The sequence below is a fragment of the Protopterus annectens genome, chromosome 2.part1 (genome assembly GCF_019279795.1).
Source record: "Protopterus annectens isolate FY-2018-M chromosome 2.part1, PAN1.0, whole genome shotgun sequence".
NCBI lineage: Eukaryota > Metazoa > Chordata > Ceratodontiformes > Protopteridae > Protopterus > Protopterus annectens.
In genome coordinates, this window is record NC_056729.1 from 1,351,299,387 (window position 1) to 1,351,318,079 (window position 18,693).

Sequence of the window (18,693 nt, forward strand, 5' to 3'; positions counted from 1 at the left end):
ATGGGCATGCATGTTTTCTCCTTTCTAGTGACCTCATCAGCACAGCATAAGTGGCTTGTTTGGCTATTCCTTAGAAACACAGAGCTTAAAGCATGATGTCCATAAACATTAAAGTGCCTGCAAAATATCCCAAATAACATCCAAATCAAAAAGTAAAAGAATGTTTTTATCAAGCCCACTAATACAAAGAAGGAATTGTTTGATTAGCAGTGGTCATATTCTGTACCTTACAAATTATATTCATATACATAGTGTGTCAATACTTAGGTTTATGTAAAAAATGTTAAAGGAATGTCTAATTTTACACTGTTTTTTAAGTCAACATTCTACAACTAGTCTAGGAAAGTCAGTGACACAAAATTTAAAGTGTAAAGTAATTTGTATATGATGTCCCGAACACGGTTGCTATACAGACAAGCCTTAGTTTTGCTATTATAAATGTAAATTCATTAGAATGACATAAGGGTCAGTCTTAGAAAAAATGGAACTTTAGGCAAATGCATTCATGGTGACACCCCACTGCCCACTGGTCCCTCCACCACACCCCCATTGTGCTTCCCCCTCCAATCCCCTCCATCCTGACCTACCCACACCATTCAGATGGATAAATTAATTCATTTTTTTTTCACACTTATCTTTCACTTCAGAACTTTCTGCCATCCTTTAATATACCCTAAATTGCCAACAGTGTAGTGAGATAAATGTTGGGGAAATAAATGATTTAAGCAGAGGGCCTGTGGGCCTCTAGTCCCACAGAAGGCATATGGTTGTAGATGTTCTAAGGTGCATTTAAAAGCATTTTCTCCAATCTTTTGATCTAATTATGACCTAAACAGAGATCTTGAGAAAGGAAACAAATTCATTTTCACACTTTGTTTTGCTTTTCCACATCATTTCAATGCACCCAAATGATCATAATTATACTGCAATAGCTATAGAAGAAATAATTGAATTAAGCAGGAAATCTGGAGGTCTCCAGAAGACATAGGGTGCTATATGCTTTGAGGGGTTCCTATCATTTCAGCGAGTTTTCAGAAACTCAAACTCCATATGGTCGAGACCATATGACTAAACTTTTGAAAACTTGAAGCGGTACAGCAAGGATTGGAAAATTTGCCATTTTCCTCACTGCGGTGTGGTCTCAGAGTTGGTATACATAATTTGCAGGGGATGCGGGGGGGGGGGCTTCCCCCTGCAAAAACATAAAAAAGGTAGTTTTTTTTTTTTTATATTCGAGTTTTTGGAAACTCAATCATATGGTCTCTTAGATATTGTTTTTGAGTTTCCAAAAAAAAAAGTCGATCATCTCACATAGACCTGCTTCAGACTTATAAGTCTTACTTTTTTCTTTCAAGTAGAAAGTTGTGTCCGAGTAGCAATAGCTATAGAAGAAATAATTGAATTAAGCAGGAAATCTGGAGGTCTCCAGAAGACATAGGGTGCTATATGCTTTGAGGGGTTCCTATCATTTCAGCGAGTTTTCAGAAACTCAAACTCCATATGGTCGAGACCATATGACTAAACTTTTGAAAACTTGAAGCGGTACAGCAAGGATTGGAAAATTTGCCATTTTCCTCACTGCGGTGTGGTCTCAGAGTTGGTATACATAATTTGCAGGGGATGCGGGGGGGGGGGCTTCCCCCTGCAAAAACATAAAAAAGGTAGTTTTTTTTTTTTTTATATTCGAGTTTTTGGAAACTCAATCATATGGTCTCTTAGATATTGTTTTTGAGTTTCCAAAAAAAAAAGTCGATCATCTCACATAGACCTGCTTCAGACTTATAAGTCTTACTTTTTTCTTTCAAGTAGAAAGTTGTGTCCGAGGCTTAATGTTCAAACAGACAAAACAGTCATTTGCAATGTTCTGAAAAGACAAATGCCTATGAAGACACACACACACACATCATTATCTTGGAATGGTGCCTACCTCATTATTCTCAACCCCTCCTCCAAAAAAAAAAACAAAAACAAGATGAGCATCTTCTGTGTACCCCTCTAGTCTTGGGGAGGGATGAAAGTCAAATAATAAATGGCCCAATTCAAGGGTTTGCTGTCATCTTTTGCATACCACTCTGCTATTAGACTGCAGCAACAATGAAAGAGCACATGATCATAGAAATATATTTCAACTTGCTGCTCTTAGACACATATACACACTATGCTTCCTTACCCACACCTTCAAAATATAGCTATCAGCATATATATCTGATGTTTGATTATGAAAAGTGAAATAATAATCACTGTAAGGTATTCCAGATTGTATCTCCTTCACAGTAAATTGCCCCATAACAGCCTATGGCAATCTTCTCTGCACACTACTGAGGCTTGATCTTCAGGAAAATTAAAGAAATAATGATCACAATGTCCATAACTAACCCAAACGTGATCTATATGCACCTCTGAGCATAGACAGTTTTAGACTAAATGGGGTTTCAGGGAGAGTTTACAGATGGGATCCACATATTAAATATGTGAGAAAATCCCACTGCATTTCCAGTTGTATCTAGAAGTCCATAGATTACTAGAAGCTTTGAGGCTCTAGCTATACTACAAAGCATCCTATGCCATATCTATCTAAAGATAATTACGTGTTAACCATTCTTTCTTGTTTTACTACTTGCCAGTATAACTTTGGCTATATCAAAGCATTGAGATTTTATGGGTTATGGATAATAGGTTAATAGGTTCACAGATTATTACTAGGCTAACTGTCTTTGTGGGTCATTTTAAGTCTAGCCAACTACCCCATGTGAGAATCAAACCCTGAACCATGTGTTTGCAAGGTAAACACCTTAACCATTATGCCAACCTCCTACCCCTTGTGGTGTATATATGACCATAGTTTCATAGGTAAGAACTAGGCTAGCTGCTCTTATGGGCCAATTTACCTATTTGTGCTCAAATTAATCTATCCCATTTGTTTATAGATTGGCCTTACCCATCCCATGGTCATTAATTATACATTACTCCTAATGAGAATAACTGGGATCATATAATAAACAATTTAAGGGGACCCATGCATCAGATAAAGCATTTAGGAGCTTCTTCTGTTCATTAATAGTACAGGGGCAAACCTGAGATAAAATTTCTGTCTTCCATCCACAGATCTAAGTTGTGCTTGTATATGGACAGGGATGAACTTTGTTTTATATAGATGGGGAGTTTGGTCTTTAGCAGTAGTATCCTCTACGAGTTATACCTGTCCCTCCAAAATATTCTGTTGATGTTACAGAAGAGGTTTAGATCCATAGAACAACTATTTATGATGCCATTTAACCAACTAATGTGCAGTAAATCCATCAGTAATAGTTGGATGACGTTTATATGCCAGACATAGATCAGTCTGTAGGATACTGAGTATAGTGACAGGGCTTTGAGTCAATTTATGTAGGAGATGTTGTTTAGGCCTTGTATCCTTTTTGTAAGGTATCACTGTGGGTGGTCCAGTTGCTACACATGTCTGGACAGATACATGCCAAAAGCAGCATTATATTCAATGACTGGTCTAATGAGGGCTGAGTAGAGAGTGATTGTGATATCCCTAGATCTAGACACAACTCTTTGTTTATAAGTTGTGCAATACAGAAGGACTTTCTTACAACAATGGGTACATGTTGGTCAAAGTTAGGTCACTGCCCACATAAGTTCCCAAATCCTGAACAACTGGGTCAGCTCTTAGGGGCGTATTGTCAAGGTAGTAGTTCCCTTGGGTAGATGACTTCCCAAAGGATACAATAATGCATTTTTTTGCATTTAGTTTCAGTCCATGATTTTGGCACCAGTTATATATCTGGGACAAACCTTCTTGCAGGATGACTAAGTCATTTGTGGATTCCAAGACTACTAGCTTGCAGTCATCTGCAAACTTAGTCAGCCGAAATCCTTTGATATTGGCTTTTAATTCAGAAATATAAACATAATATAATGATATACATCTTTGATGGCAAGTATGTGTGTGCTTCCCAGTACTGTATGTGATGAAATTGGTGATATTTCTTTTACACAAATTTTCACATGTGCTCACCCAGAGTGAATCTGTTCCTGGCAATCCATGTCTATCACACGATGCACACTGGAGAAATACCTGCTCATCTGTACTATGTTTCTGTGTTGTGGAAGAAAGCAGAACAACTAGATATAAATCAGAGTTGGGGAGGACATGCAGACTCTAAACAGCAGGAACCTCAGAGAGGAACTCAGCCACAGAACAAGTGCTGTGAGATGGCAATGTTACTCACTATGCCTCTGTTTCAATATTCTTCTCCTTTCCCAAATCAGCTGTCTGCCCCAGAAATGAGGGACAGCCATTTATTGTGTTCAGTGTTGAGGTCTGACTGTGATGGAAAGTGAAAGAAATTGTGGAAACACCTTCATTCACACAAAATGAAAATAATACGCAGATACGTAAATACATCAAAAACTAAGCATATGAGATTTGAGAGACATAAAACTGAAAGTTGAATATTTAATACAGCATACAGTGATTGAAACTGTAAATTCATTTAAGTGTTTCTAATCATATCAACTAATTGTTTATGATAGTTATAGATCTATACATTCTAAAAAAAGGTTTATAAAGTCTAGGAAATCATAAACAATGAAATAATTGTTAGATAGGTTAGACGCAAACTTGAGTATGGAATAACAATATGAAAATCTTATAAGAAAACAAGCATATGAGTAAACTGGAAAGAGTACAGTGGAAATGTACCAAGGGTACCCACTGCTGCAAAAATTTAATGAAAGACTCACATATCTGAACTTGTTGTACACAGTGATTCATTCAGATATGTAAGAAGAGAACTTATTCAGGTATATATGACATTTGGAGACAACTACCTCTGGGAATGTTTGGGCTTATCAAAAAGTAGCAGAGAATTGTAAGACAACCTACGTAGAAACTTCTATAGGAATGAGAATTGTCCTAATTGGCTATCTGAGAGAACATTTGATGCTCGGAATAGAATATCAAATTACATTAAAGCAAGCACTAATTCAGATATTTTTAAGAACATTAATGTTCGTGCTTGAAATATTTGTATGTATGCATATACTATGTATGTATGATTCATGCATATTGACAAAAGAATTCAGTGTATCACAATCCATACATTTTCTAAGAGAAGTAAGCTTCTTCTCTTGTACTGAATATGTCACTGTCTTTTTTCCTCCTAAATATTTACTGAAAAATTTCAAAATGACAAAACAGAAGACAATGTACACATACAGGAAAAAAAAAAAAAACAGCCGCAAAACTGCTGCATAACTCTTTTTACCATTGGTCTCCCTGTCAGGATTTACCTTCAGCTGGTCAACTATAATGTACAGTGGATATAAAAGGTTTACACACCCCTGTTAAAATGCCAGGTTTTTGTGATATAAAAAAATGAGACCATAATAAATAATTTCAATACTTTCCCCACCTTTAATGTGATCTATAACATGTACAATTCAACTGAAAAACAAACAAATCTTTTAGGGGGGAAATATAAAAAATAAAAAATGTATAATACTCTGGTTGCATAATTGTGCACACCCTTAAACTACTATTTTGTTGAAGCACCTTTTGATTTAATTACAACATTCAGTCTTCTTGGGTACACACCTGCCATCAATTAAAGAGACTCTGATTAACCCCAAATAAAGTTCAACTGATTTTCTTGGCACTTACTCAGTTGCCTGCTACGTCAAAAGCCATGGTTCGCAGAGACCTTACAAAGCATCAAAGGGATCTCATTGTTGGAAGGTATCAGTCAGGAGAAGGGTACAAAAACATTTCCACAGCATTGGATATACCATGGAACCCAGTGAAGACAGTCATCAAAAAGTGGAGAAAATATGGGACAACAGTGACGTTGCAAAGAACTGGACATCCCACCAAAACCGATGAAAAGACAAGACGAAAACTGGTCAGGGAGGCAGCCAAGAGACCTACAGCAACACTGAAGGAGCTGCAGGAATTTCTGGCAAGTACTGGTTGTGTACTACATGTAACAACAATCCCCTGTATTCTCCAGATGTCTGGACTATGGGGTATGTTTGCAAGATGGAAGTGTTTTTTTTACACAGAAAAACATCCAGGCCCAGCTAAAATTTGCAAAACAATACATCGAGTCTACCAAAAGCATGTGGGAAAATGTGTTATGGTCTGATGAGACCAAGATTGAACTTTTTGGCCACAATTCCAAAAGATACATTTGGCTCAAAAACACCACTTTGCATCACCAAAAGAACACCATTCCCACGGTGAAGCATGGTGGTGGCAGTGTCATGTTTTGGGGTTGCTTTTCTTCAGGTGCAACTGGGGCTTTAGTCAAGGTGGAAGGAATTATGAACAGTTCCAAATACCAGTCACTTTTGGCCAAAAACCTTCAGGTGTCTGCTAGAAAGCTGAAGATGAAGAGGAATTTCACCTTTCAACACAACAATGACCCCAAGCATATATCCAAATCAACAAAAGAATGGCTTCACCAGAAGAAAAATTAAAGTTTTGGAATGGCCCAGCCAGAGCCCAGACATAAATCCAATAGAAAATCTGTGGGATGACCTGAAGAGGGCTGTGCACAAGTGATGCCCTCGCAATCTGACAGATTTGGAGCACTTTTGCAAGGAAGAGTGGGCAAATATTGCCAAGTGAAGATGTGCCATGCTGATAGACTCCTACCCAAGAAGACTGAATGCTGTAATTAATTCAAAAGGTGTTTCAACAAAGTATGAGTTTAAGGGTGTGCACACACAACAAAGTATTAGTTTAAGGGTGTGCACACTTATGCAACCAGTGTATTGTACGTTTTTTATTTTTTATATTTTTCCCCTAACAGATTTGTTTGTTTTTCAATTGAATTTTACAGGTTATAGGTCACATTAAAGGTGGGAAAAGTTTTGAAATTATTTATTATGGTCTCATTTTTTTATATCACAAAAACCTGACATTTTAACAGGGTTGTGTAAACTTTTTATATCCACTGTTCATCAACATCCTGAAGGTAAACCACTGTATGTTGAAAATTGAAACTAAGGCAACCTACTACGCATGCACAGAGGAAAAACCTCAGTGCATGCAACTGTAAAACATTGTTTTCTGCAGGGGGCAAGTCCCCACATTCCGGCTAATTATTTACACTATCTTTGAGATCACACAATTCTTGGGGAAAGGGAATATTCCCTTACACGGGAATGTCTATATCGCACACTTGTCAAATATCTGTATAATCTGCCAAATGTGGTTGATTAACTAGATGTTGACCAAACCTCCTGTCAACCAAACCAACTGCACTGACATCCAGGAATAACATCCAAGCCATAAATCAATATACTGTTCTTGTTCAGACTTATAGCTTTGGTGTGACTGACTGGTCCCAAAAAGTACAGAATCAGTTCAATAAACAAACAAGAAAAATGCTTTGTGCTTATCAACTGGTATATAAAAAGCAGTGCATATCAATTCTATATATCCCTCACTCTGAATTGACCTGCAGTCATAGGACTGCATACTCATTTGCTGGCCTCATCAGATCTAAATATAGTGAAAGTTCTAAAGATGACATTTTTGCTTAGTTTAGCTGAAACACTTTGGAACAAGGTGGGAATGGAAATCAAACTACAAGCAGACAAGAATCAGGCAGCAACTAAAAGTACCAAAAAAAAAAAAAAAAACAGTATAAAGGAAATGACCAGAAGAGAAGGAAAGAAAATTTGAAAGTTCACATATATAGTGGCAAGTACAAAGAACTTCTCAAACAATCTCATGTTGACCAACATTTGATGCAGGAATGGTTAGGGCACAGTAAAATGAAACTAAAAGATGAAAGGCTAATAATGGAACTCCAAGGCAGTGGGCTACATACACAGTGGTTTACAAAGTCCACTGGAAAAGATGCAGAAACAGGCAAATGGAGGTTCTGTGAAATAGAACTGGAAACAGTTGTGCATCACATTGTTAGGTGGGATACACTCATGGCTGAGGGTCTGTAAACTGAAAAGCATTATAATATGGTAAGACTGTTGCAATGGGGATTGTGTAAATGCTATAATATAGAAGTAGCTGAGAAACATTGGAAACATGGGCCACAAAGTATTATCGACGAGCTTATATCACGTTATCATCCATTACGCCAGTTCAAAACATAAATGCAAGGAAACCTGACATAGACGACCAAGACAAAAGTAGCACCACTTATTGAAATTGCTACACTCAGTGATTATAGTGTTGAATATACAGAGAGACACAAAGTCTTAAAATACCAGGATTTGCAGGCCGAAATGAGAGCAATGTGAAAGAAAGATACTCAGATCGTGAAATAGTAGTAAGGGTAACACGACATCACACTTAAATATGCTACCCATACATGTAATCAAATATGAGCTGCAGAAGGAGGAAATTCGAGGTACATTGCAAGTGCTGAAAAGAGCAATTTTAGCTAACATCAAAGACTGAAACAATATTAATTTCATGACATTTATGTCCATTGAGGTACAGGTTGTCTCCCTATTGGATCTACAAGACTCAGTACTGAGAATCTGACAAATTCAAAAATTTAAACATGATTTTCCAAAAAAATTAAATCCCCTTCTCCTTCTTATATAAATATACTGACACTGTGGTAACTGTATTTTGAGATACGGCGATAGTTTGAGATATTGCAGTTTCAGAATTGTCAAATATTCTTCATATTTGAATTTAAATTGTCATTGCTGTGATGAAAGCAATTAGTCCCCTTGGAATTTCATTGGGCACCTGTGAAACTATAAGGGGGTCTGAATGAAGAGATGATAAATTAAGCAAAGGAAAGCAGGATTGCTTTAACTGAATTCATCCTCAAGTCTTGTGAGTACCTTCATGAGATGAACACTGTGTTTAACAAAATATCACCAAGATGACACGAATAAATAGACTGTATTTTATATAGCAAACATCATGGACAGCCGTAGGTTAAAAAATAAAAAAGATAGCTGGGTGCACAAGACCCAGGATAAAACTTTGTCCAATTCTGGTAGATGCACTGATGCCAGGAATAGAAAAAATAACAGTTTAAAATCCTCAAGACACAGAAACAACCCTACAATAGGGCTAGGCCAGACCCGGGGGGAAGATGGATGCCTGTTGTAAAAGAAAGTAGTAGACCACAAAAATTGATAGGCTGGAAAAGAGTCATAACGATGATAGAGTGGGCTATTGAGGATAAATAAATTATGTATCGCTACTATTATGCAAGAAGACCAGAATTTCCAGACAGAAAATACACAAAAAATTAAGAGCGAAAATAGAGGAAAAGAATAACTGCACAAGAAAAATTGTCAGACGTTTCAAATAAAAATGCGTGTTCATTAATACAACAGATATATGAAAACCATATATAGACCAAGAAACCTTGGGCCATCTGGAAAAAGAAGCAACTAAGGAAGTGTGAAAATATAAAAACAAAATCCAGAGATTTTTGAAAGGTATAAAAAAGAAATATGGACATGGGAAAGACAGAGAAATCGATTATGGTACAATATTTATGCAAAGGAAAAAGCCAAATTAATGAATACAAAAAAGCAGCCCCAAAGATATTAAAGAGAAATATAGGCAAAGGCATCCAGATACAGAAAATTTCACAATACAGAAAAATATGATCATAAAGAGGGAACATAGAACAGAAGATTAGTAAAGTAGAAGTTAAAAATAGAAGCTGAAGTTATAGAATACCTGTGAAGTGAAGGATTTTGTGTAGAAAGTCTAATACAGGTTATATCACAGCATGATGGAACAACGAGTCCCCCAAGTAAGGAGAAATAGGAGGAGCAGTGGACATCTGAAGAAGAAATATGTTCTTCCCTGTTGAGATCAGATCATCAGACTGTCTCATTCGAAGTTTTTATTTCATCCAACCTCCCCCACAACCATAATCAAGTTAAAAAAAACTTCTCAAAAGTTGATACAACCTCCTAAGGGAGGGTATCTTTAGCTTCACACCACCTCCCCTCTCAGAAGATGCAGACAACTATGCTGAGCAGTACATAAAAGCAGTACACAAGCACCAGTACAACTGCATGGACTCAGCCATACCCAATACACAAGCACCTGTACAACTGCATGGATTCAGCCATACCCAATACACAAGCACCTGTACAACTGCATGGATTCAGCCATACCCAATACACAAGCACCTGTACAACTGCATGGATTCAGCCATACCCAATACACAAGCACCTGTACAACTGCATGGACTCAGCCATACCCAATACACAAGCATCTGTACAACTGCATGGATTCAGCCATACCCAATACACAAGCACCTGTACAACTGCATGGATTCAGCCATACCCAATACACAAGCACCTGTACAACTGCATGGACTCAGCCATACCCAATACACAAGCACCTACAACTGCATGGAGTCAGCCATACCCAATACACAAGCACCTGTACAACTGCATGGATTCAGCCATAACCACTATAACTAAAACCTGTTCCTCAAGGAAACACAAACCTGTTTGGCGGACATCCTCTATCAACAGGCTTTACAACAAAAGGAAGAAACTGTTGTCCAAGGGGAAAAAGGAACATATTCCAAATTGAAAAAACTCCCTCCTTAGCCTCAACAAGCAAACTAGATCAGTAGTGAAAGCCTCCAAAGCCAATTATGAATCGAAACTAGCCCCTGAAACAAAGGGAAACCACAAAGCCTTCTTCAGTTACATCAGTAACCTCCATGGCAAAGCCCAGGTTTGTTCCGAATTAGTTTTTAACAGTATCACTTACACTGATCATGTTGACTTAGCCAAACTGCTAGCAGATAGGTTCAGGACAAACTTCACCCTCGTCCCCCCAAAGGCCATTCCGACATCCCCGATACTTGTACTGCACCTCACATCTCTGCAGACCAAGTGCTAAAGGCCCTATCCAAGGCAAAAAACAGAGCTTCCATGAGACCTGATAGTATCCCAGGCTGTATTCTGCACCATCTCCAGCAAGAACTGGCTTCACCATTGAAGACCCTATTCAACCACAGCCTAAGTACAGGCTTCATTCTAACAGAGTGGAGAACTGCCATTGTCATCCCCTTGCACAAAGGTGGTGCCACTACTGACCCTGGAAACTATCACCCCATTAGTCTGACAAGTCTGATCTGTAAAGCCATGGAGTGTATTATTATGGATCTCATAAACAAGGACACAGGCAATCTCCAAGCACTTGACCTCACCTAGTTTGGATTTGTCAAGGGCAAATCTTGCCCGTTGAACCTGGTTGACTTCTGTGAAACTGTCACCAAGGCCCTGGATGAGGGAAAGTCGGTGCATACAGCTTACCTTGATTTGGCCAAGGCCTTTAACACAATCCCCACTCAGGCATCATCGAAAAGCTAACACAACTTGGTGTAAATCCCTATCTCATCAGGTGGGTGGCCAACTGGCTCACTAACAGGACCCTCAAAGTTAAAATAGCTGCCTCCACCTCTGATAGCAGACCTGTCACTAGTGGAGTTCTCCAGTGATCTATCATGGGATTGTTTTGTTTGGCATCTTCTTCTCAGTGGCCCAGGCAAAAACAAAAGGCCTGTGGCTGACCAAGTTTGCAGATGACTGTAAGTTGGGTGCTGTCATTGACTCCCCATATGATGTTAACATACTGCAAGGGGGTCTCACAGCAACTAATGACTTGTGCCAAAGTCATGGCCTCAAGCTAAATGCAAAAAAATGTATCATCATATCATTCAGCAAAAACACGTCCCCTACTGATTACCACATCAACGCCAACCCCCTAAGCAACAACTTGTGGTGAGAGACCTGGGCACTCAGGTTGATAATAACCTCACAGTCAACCATCATGTAGTAGCAGTGGCCAGAAAAGCCATTTACTTGATTCATCTCATAAGTAAATGGATTGCATCCAGAAAAAAGGAGGTTATTACCGCTCTATACTCCTCTCTCATTAGACCAATAATTGAGAATAATGCCCCAAACATCTGTACCAACTGGAAATGGCACTGAAATACCTCACAAAGAGAATGTATGGCCTCCAACACCTGTCCTATGTGGACAGGCTCAAATCACTATTACTCTATTTGGTATCGTACAGATTGCTCAGGGTTGATCTTTTTTTTTGCCTACAAGGCAATCTCAGACCCTGCCCTACTAGAGATGCTCCATATCCGTAAGTCTAACTCCTCACCCATTACCCACTCGAAAGTCCTGAATCTGATATGCGACATCAACAAAACCTGCTGGAGAGACAGGCTTGTCTCTCAGAGGCTGCCCATCTTGGGAATAGACCTTCCATACATGTCCAACAGAGCACCTCACTGACCCTCTTCAAGTGCAACCTTGATGAGTGGATGGGAAACCACAAATTTGTCCCAGGGGTTCCACCTGTGTCCCTCATTGACAGGGGCAACAGGTGCTGACTGAGGTTTCTTTTTGGGGATAAACTCTTGGCTAGGCTTGTAAGGATCCCAGGGCCATTAGCCTAGTAACCTCCTATTATCGTATGATCCTATGAAATATGGACATGGGAAAGAGAATGAGATTTAATATGGTGCAATGTTTATGCAAATGAGAAAGCAAAACTAATCAATACAAAAAGAGCAGCACCAAAGAGAGTTGAAGAGAAATATAGGCAAAGGCAAACAGATATGGAAAATTTTACAATACAAAAAGTATGAAAACAAAGAGGAAAAGTAGAAAAGAGGATTAGTATTGGAGAAATTAAAGAAATAGAAACTGAGATTTTGGATTACCTGTGAAGCAAAGGATTTAGTGCAGAAAATCTAATTTTAATGACATGACAGCAGGATAGAGCAACAGATCCCCAAATTAAGGAGAAACAGTGGAGCAGGAAACATCTGATCAGTTGCCATATGAAGATACTTTGAAGCTTTCCATAGGAAACCAGTACAAAAGTTCAGTTGGAGCTGCACAGCAAAGAAAGGAACAGGAAACTGTGGCAACTCTGACACATTCAGTGTTGTGGAGTTCCTACATGAAACAGCAATGGATGACACAGGATGAAACTGAAGAGAATGTGGCACAGCTCTGGAACTTTCTATAGAGTGCCTGCAGGAAATGGAGAACAAAGAATGTGCCCTCAGTTTAGAAAAAAATGATCTAAGAAAAGACTTGCTTGATTTAATAGTGATGGTCCGATATATTAAGAGCAATAAAAGAAAGAGACTACATAAAGTCAATAAACCCCAAAAAGTTAGACATTTGATAAAACAAATGAACACGGTAATTAGGGCTGTTCAGAGAGATTCATGCAATATAACATAAGTAAATAGAATATATTACTGTGATTACTGTTGATATCATAACTGTGCTGATAAATCCATTGTCTTAAAGCTCAGATAGTCTTACCCACATAGTAACAGTTGCAACCTGTACAGGATGACATATACAACCCCCTTACTGTAACTAAAGTACTTTTTGTGTGTAGTGATTTTCCCAAAATTCCTAAGTTTAATAAATTTGGCATCGACAATAAAAGAACATTGGGTGTATCTTCCACATCTGAAAGTACCACCTGGTCCTGGTGCCACCTTTTTTCTTTCAATTAGACCTTTGAAAGATATACACTTTTTGTATACCAGCAGGGGTTTTTCACCTAATAATAATATTCTCATCGAAACTAAACATGTTCCAACAATCACAAATGATGCTTTTGATATAAAAAAAAATCAGTAGTGAAAGGTAATACCAATGCCCTGCTAAAACTGTTCATTTTCTCAGTTCCTAGGGGTCTAACTAACCCCAAAGTGTTGTCCAATAATATTATATAAACCCCATTAGTTCTTTTTTGTTGCACCTCCCCTATTATGTCTTTGACAAATTGAGGGGGGTAGCCTCTTTTCTGTAACATCCCCAGTAGAAGGTCGCACTCTCTAAAAAAATCATCGTCCTCTGAAACCATTCTGGCCAATCTAACATACTGATGCTTCACAAGGGATTTCTTCTGGTGCAAGGGGTGCCAACTCTCAAAATGCAAAAGAGAGTTGGAATATGTGGGTTTCCTATAGAGATGTGATGTGAATCTCCCTTTGGAATAATCCTTCCTGATGGTCACATCAAGGTAATTCAACATATCATGGTCCTTGGTCATGGTAAACTTCAGAAAAGTAGTGGTGTTGTTAATATAATTGAAAAACCTGTCTAACTCGTCTTCACTACCATGCCAAAATAAGACCAAATCGTCGCGGTACCGCCCATACAGTACCCACATGTCCTTGAACTCAGAGTTCACAATATATGGGTCCTCCCACTGGGCAAGTACTATGTTGGCAAACGGCAGTGCACAACAGGCACCCATAGCCACCCCTTGCACTTGTTTAAATAGTTTCCTCTCAAAGGAAATGAAATTGTTGTCCAGAACCATCTCCATACAGGACCCAATGGTAAGGATGGTTTCATGATTTAATGAGTTCTGCTTACATAGATAATCATAGAACCATTCAATACCCACATCATGGGGTATTACAGAAAAGAGATCCCTCACATCAATGGTTATATCATATCAATGGAAATATCAGTTCCATGTAAAAATTAAAAGCTGTTTCCTTTATATAATGTTTTTAACAAATGTTTTATTTTTTGGGGTATTTTTGGTTTAATAATTCTTGTAAGGGTATGTAGGAAATTACCTACCTTTGTAGTAGGATATGACATCTTTCAACAGGAAATGACAACCTTTTTGGTTGACCAATTGTGGAGAAGGGCAGGTTATTTAAATCAGTAACAAGTGTGTTATGTAGTTCTGAAGAAGTCAATGTAATGTACTTTTGATGAAAGCGCTAAACTCTCATCGTTGTGGAATAAATTTGTTGGATTTTTTATCTTTGGTGCAGTGCTCTTGGTCATTTCCTCCATTCATTTTTTTCTTAAACATGCATAAGATACACCCTACTCTCCCCACAAATTGAATTATAGTGGCCATGAAACAATGACAACTCTCTGTCGCCGCTGCTCTTTCGTCTTGCCCTTAACCCATTAAGTTGTCAACTTAACAGATTAGGTCATGGCTAAAGTTTGGCTCCCGGAAAACAAGAAAGTATACAGACTTCTCATCTTCTTCTTGTAGATGATTTAAAATTGTATAGTTCATTAAATGGGGGACTGAAAGCACAACTGTAAGTGGTCAAAACTTTTTCAGATGATATAAGAATGTCATTCGCTCTTGATAAATGTGCAAAAGCAACCTTTAAAGCAGGAAAGCTGCAGCACCAAGAAAACATCAGTTTGGGACAGGAATGCGATATAAAAGAACTTGAGCGAGAGGGAGTGTATAAATATTTGGGAAATGATGAAGGATAAACAATAAAACATGAACAAATGAGAATAAAACTTAGTAAAGTATATTTTAGAAGACTTTAATACTCAAAACAGCATTGACATCTAGGAAAAAACTTTCAAGCTAAAAAATGATTTGCTCTTTCTGTCCTAATGTACAGTTTTAGAGTGATTGAATGGCTCCAAAAGGTGTTGGAAAGGTTGGACAGGAAAACAAGAAAACTGATTCATGCACATCAAATAGTTTAAAAAAATCAGTGCATACCAAGACTATATATTCCTCATTCTGAAGGAGGGATGGGCCTCTTTAAAACTGATTACATGTATATATCTGCAATTGTGGGACTACATACATATCTGCTGACCTCACAAAACCCAAATGCAGTGAAAATTTTAAAACATGAGGCAAATAAGTCTAAGATGACTTCCCTGCTTAGTTTAGCATCAAATGGGAATGCAAATCAAATCAGAAGTAGATTAAACTTGGGCAGCAACTGAATGTGCCAAAAACAAAAGAGAGTATAAGGTGAAGGATCAGATGAGTAGGGAAGAAATGTGGAAAATGCATAAATATAGTTGCAAGTATAGAAAACTCTTGGAACAACCTCATGCTAATCAAGACTGAATGCAGGAATGGTTAAGGAAAGGTGAATTTAAACCAAAACATGAAAGGTTAATATTGGCCGCCCAAGACAGCGGACTACTTACACATTGGTTTACAAAGTCCATTGAACATATGGGAGAAACAGATAAATGCAGGGTTTGTAAAACAGAATTGGAAACAGTTGCACATCTTGTTGCTGGTTGTGATATACTAATGGCAGGACTGTATACTGAAAGGCATTGTAATGTGGCAAGTCTGTTGCATTGGGGATTGTGCAGACATTAAAATAAAAAGTTTATATCACACAGGATTATCCATTACCAACAATTCAAAAAATAGATAGTAGTCCATGAAAAGGAGACAAAAGTCACACTGATCACTGAAATTCCTACACTCAGTGACTACAGTGTCTTATCTACAGAGAAACACAAAGTCATAAAATACCAGGATTTGCAGACAGAAACAAGGGCAATGTGGAAGAAAGATACTCAGACAGTTGCAGTAGTAGTAAGAGCAATGGATCTTATAAAAAATAATTTTAAATCATACTTGTTTATGTTACCGATACATGTGACTCCATACAAATTGTAGAACTGCAATTGCACATTGCGGGTGCTGCCAAGAGCACTTCTGGCTAACATCAAAGATTGTAACAATACTAATTTCATGAACCTAAATCATACTTTAGCTTAGGAATGGGGTCCATTCCCATCATGATATTAGAAACCCAAAAGACTTGGATAAATTAAAAAAACAGACTTCTGTAACTGTTGAATTGTATGAAAGGTGCATCTCATATAATTGTAGCACAAGCCTCTCCAGAAACAAGAGTACAGCATATATCTCAGTTTTAACTTTTTGTATGCCATGCTTCAATGGTGTATGTGCATTAATAGATCATTCACATCTTTAAAGCTCATCCCTGCATTTGTAAGGTTTGGATTCCTCTTGAGGGTAAAACTATACTGTTCGTCCTTCTGGATGAAAATGACAAATAACACATCATGTAGATTTAAACTGTTTTGCTTTTAGTTGCTACACATACTTTCATGGTAGGTGCATCTCAGAATCTAAAGGAAGTTTGTGAATCTAATACAGTACAACAGCCAAGAACTCTATCATGTTCTGCGATTGAAATCATCAGTCAAATCAGCATTTCTTAGACTACTAAGTCAAGTATGACATTAGTCTTGCATCTTATTGTATACCTCTTTTTGTAGGGGGTATATATAGTGATGCTGATGTCAGCCTTGCTGTTGGTATTTCCCACCTTTGAACTCTGGTGGCACTACATCCCACCTAAATTTTCATTACTTCCATATCACTCATTAGACTCTTCATGATACTGGTGTCTTGTCTAGTATGGCATTCAGACCAAGCAGGCCTTGCCACATAGATGGCTCAGCTTATCCCTCATAGCTCAGAAGGGCCCATATTTCGTAAAATAACAATGCAATTTAATGTATATATATATATATATATATATATATATATATATATATATATATCTATCTATCTATATATATATATATATATATATATATATATATACATATATACGTGTGTGTGTGCATGCATGTCTGTGTGTGTATGTGCATGTATATGGGGAGTTCAGAGGTGTCAGCAACTCTGGATGCCAAAACTTTCTTTTCTAACAGAATGCTGTACAACTTATAATGAAGGCAGCATTTCATTTTTGCTCAGCTTTTATGGCAGATTTTTCTTTGCACAGTTTTGGTTCATTGAGATCTCAGACAAAAGCAGCCATGGTTTTGCTCCTTCAACAATCCAAATGTGCTAAAGCATCAGACTGACTCATGTGGCACCAATATTTATTATTTTATTTATGTATTTTACATTTGATTACCGGGTTGGTCTGACTGGGCAATCAGGTGTCCGTTTTCAGCAGAGACCTGGGGAGAAAAGCTCTACATACATGACAATCATAAAAAAATACAAAAAGATCCACATATATGATAAAAATACAAAAGTCAGAGATGAATACAAATTAATAAAGCAAACAACAGTATATCATAGCATAGTATGATGAAAAGTTACAGAAGCGCACAATATATAGAGTGTACTGCAGTAAAACAGAAAATATAATGTATTTTAGTAAGAAAGTGCAGTAATAATATATATATATACAGTTATACAAATACATTTAAAAATACAATTTGTTATGGTAGGTTTTTTTATGTGTTTGACCTTTGAGTAGTGCCAGAAGAAGTTTTATCTGAATGGTGGTAGTAGGGCTAGCCATGGTCAGTACAGGTACATTGCCAGATGAGACTGAGGTGGGCTTTTAATTGGGTTTTATTTTTTTTTTATGTTTAGATCACCTCACTTAGCAAATATTAAAAGCATCATTTTCTGTTTTTAAGCATATTAAATAGACATACTTTTACAGAAGTTAACAAGTCATGACAGGGCAGGACAGTATAGCCTTGGTGTAAAACTCACAGCTCCCTCAGTTTTCATACTAGAAACTATAACTGATGGCTTCAAATGATATCATGCTGCAAACCAGAAAAAGCTTGTACAGTTAGTGCAGTGGGTTAAGATAATAAGCTGCTTTCTGAACTCCAGGTTTATTCCCCTTAGCCTTCCTTCACCTACTAAGCAATTCTGAACAATTCATTTAGCCAGATTATACTCTGAGACAATTGCAAAATTTAGCATGGCTCCTCAATGCTCTCCTGGACCACATGCCTAATAACTACCTATAAGACAAATCCTTTCAGCAATTACTTGTTATTATCTTTATAGTCACTGAGACTTGCATTTTTTGCAGAATATCATCATCATGACCTTTTTCTGCCATT

General features: G+C 37.6%; 1 protein-coding gene across 1 annotated transcript in view; it reads right to left on the minus strand.

The window, feature by feature from the left end:
• SORCS2 (sortilin related VPS10 domain containing receptor 2) overlaps positions 1 to 18,693 on the minus strand; it is a 2,271,537-nt gene that overhangs the window by 316,129 nt on the left and 1,936,715 nt on the right. The gene's annotated exons all lie outside the window — the stretch shown is intronic.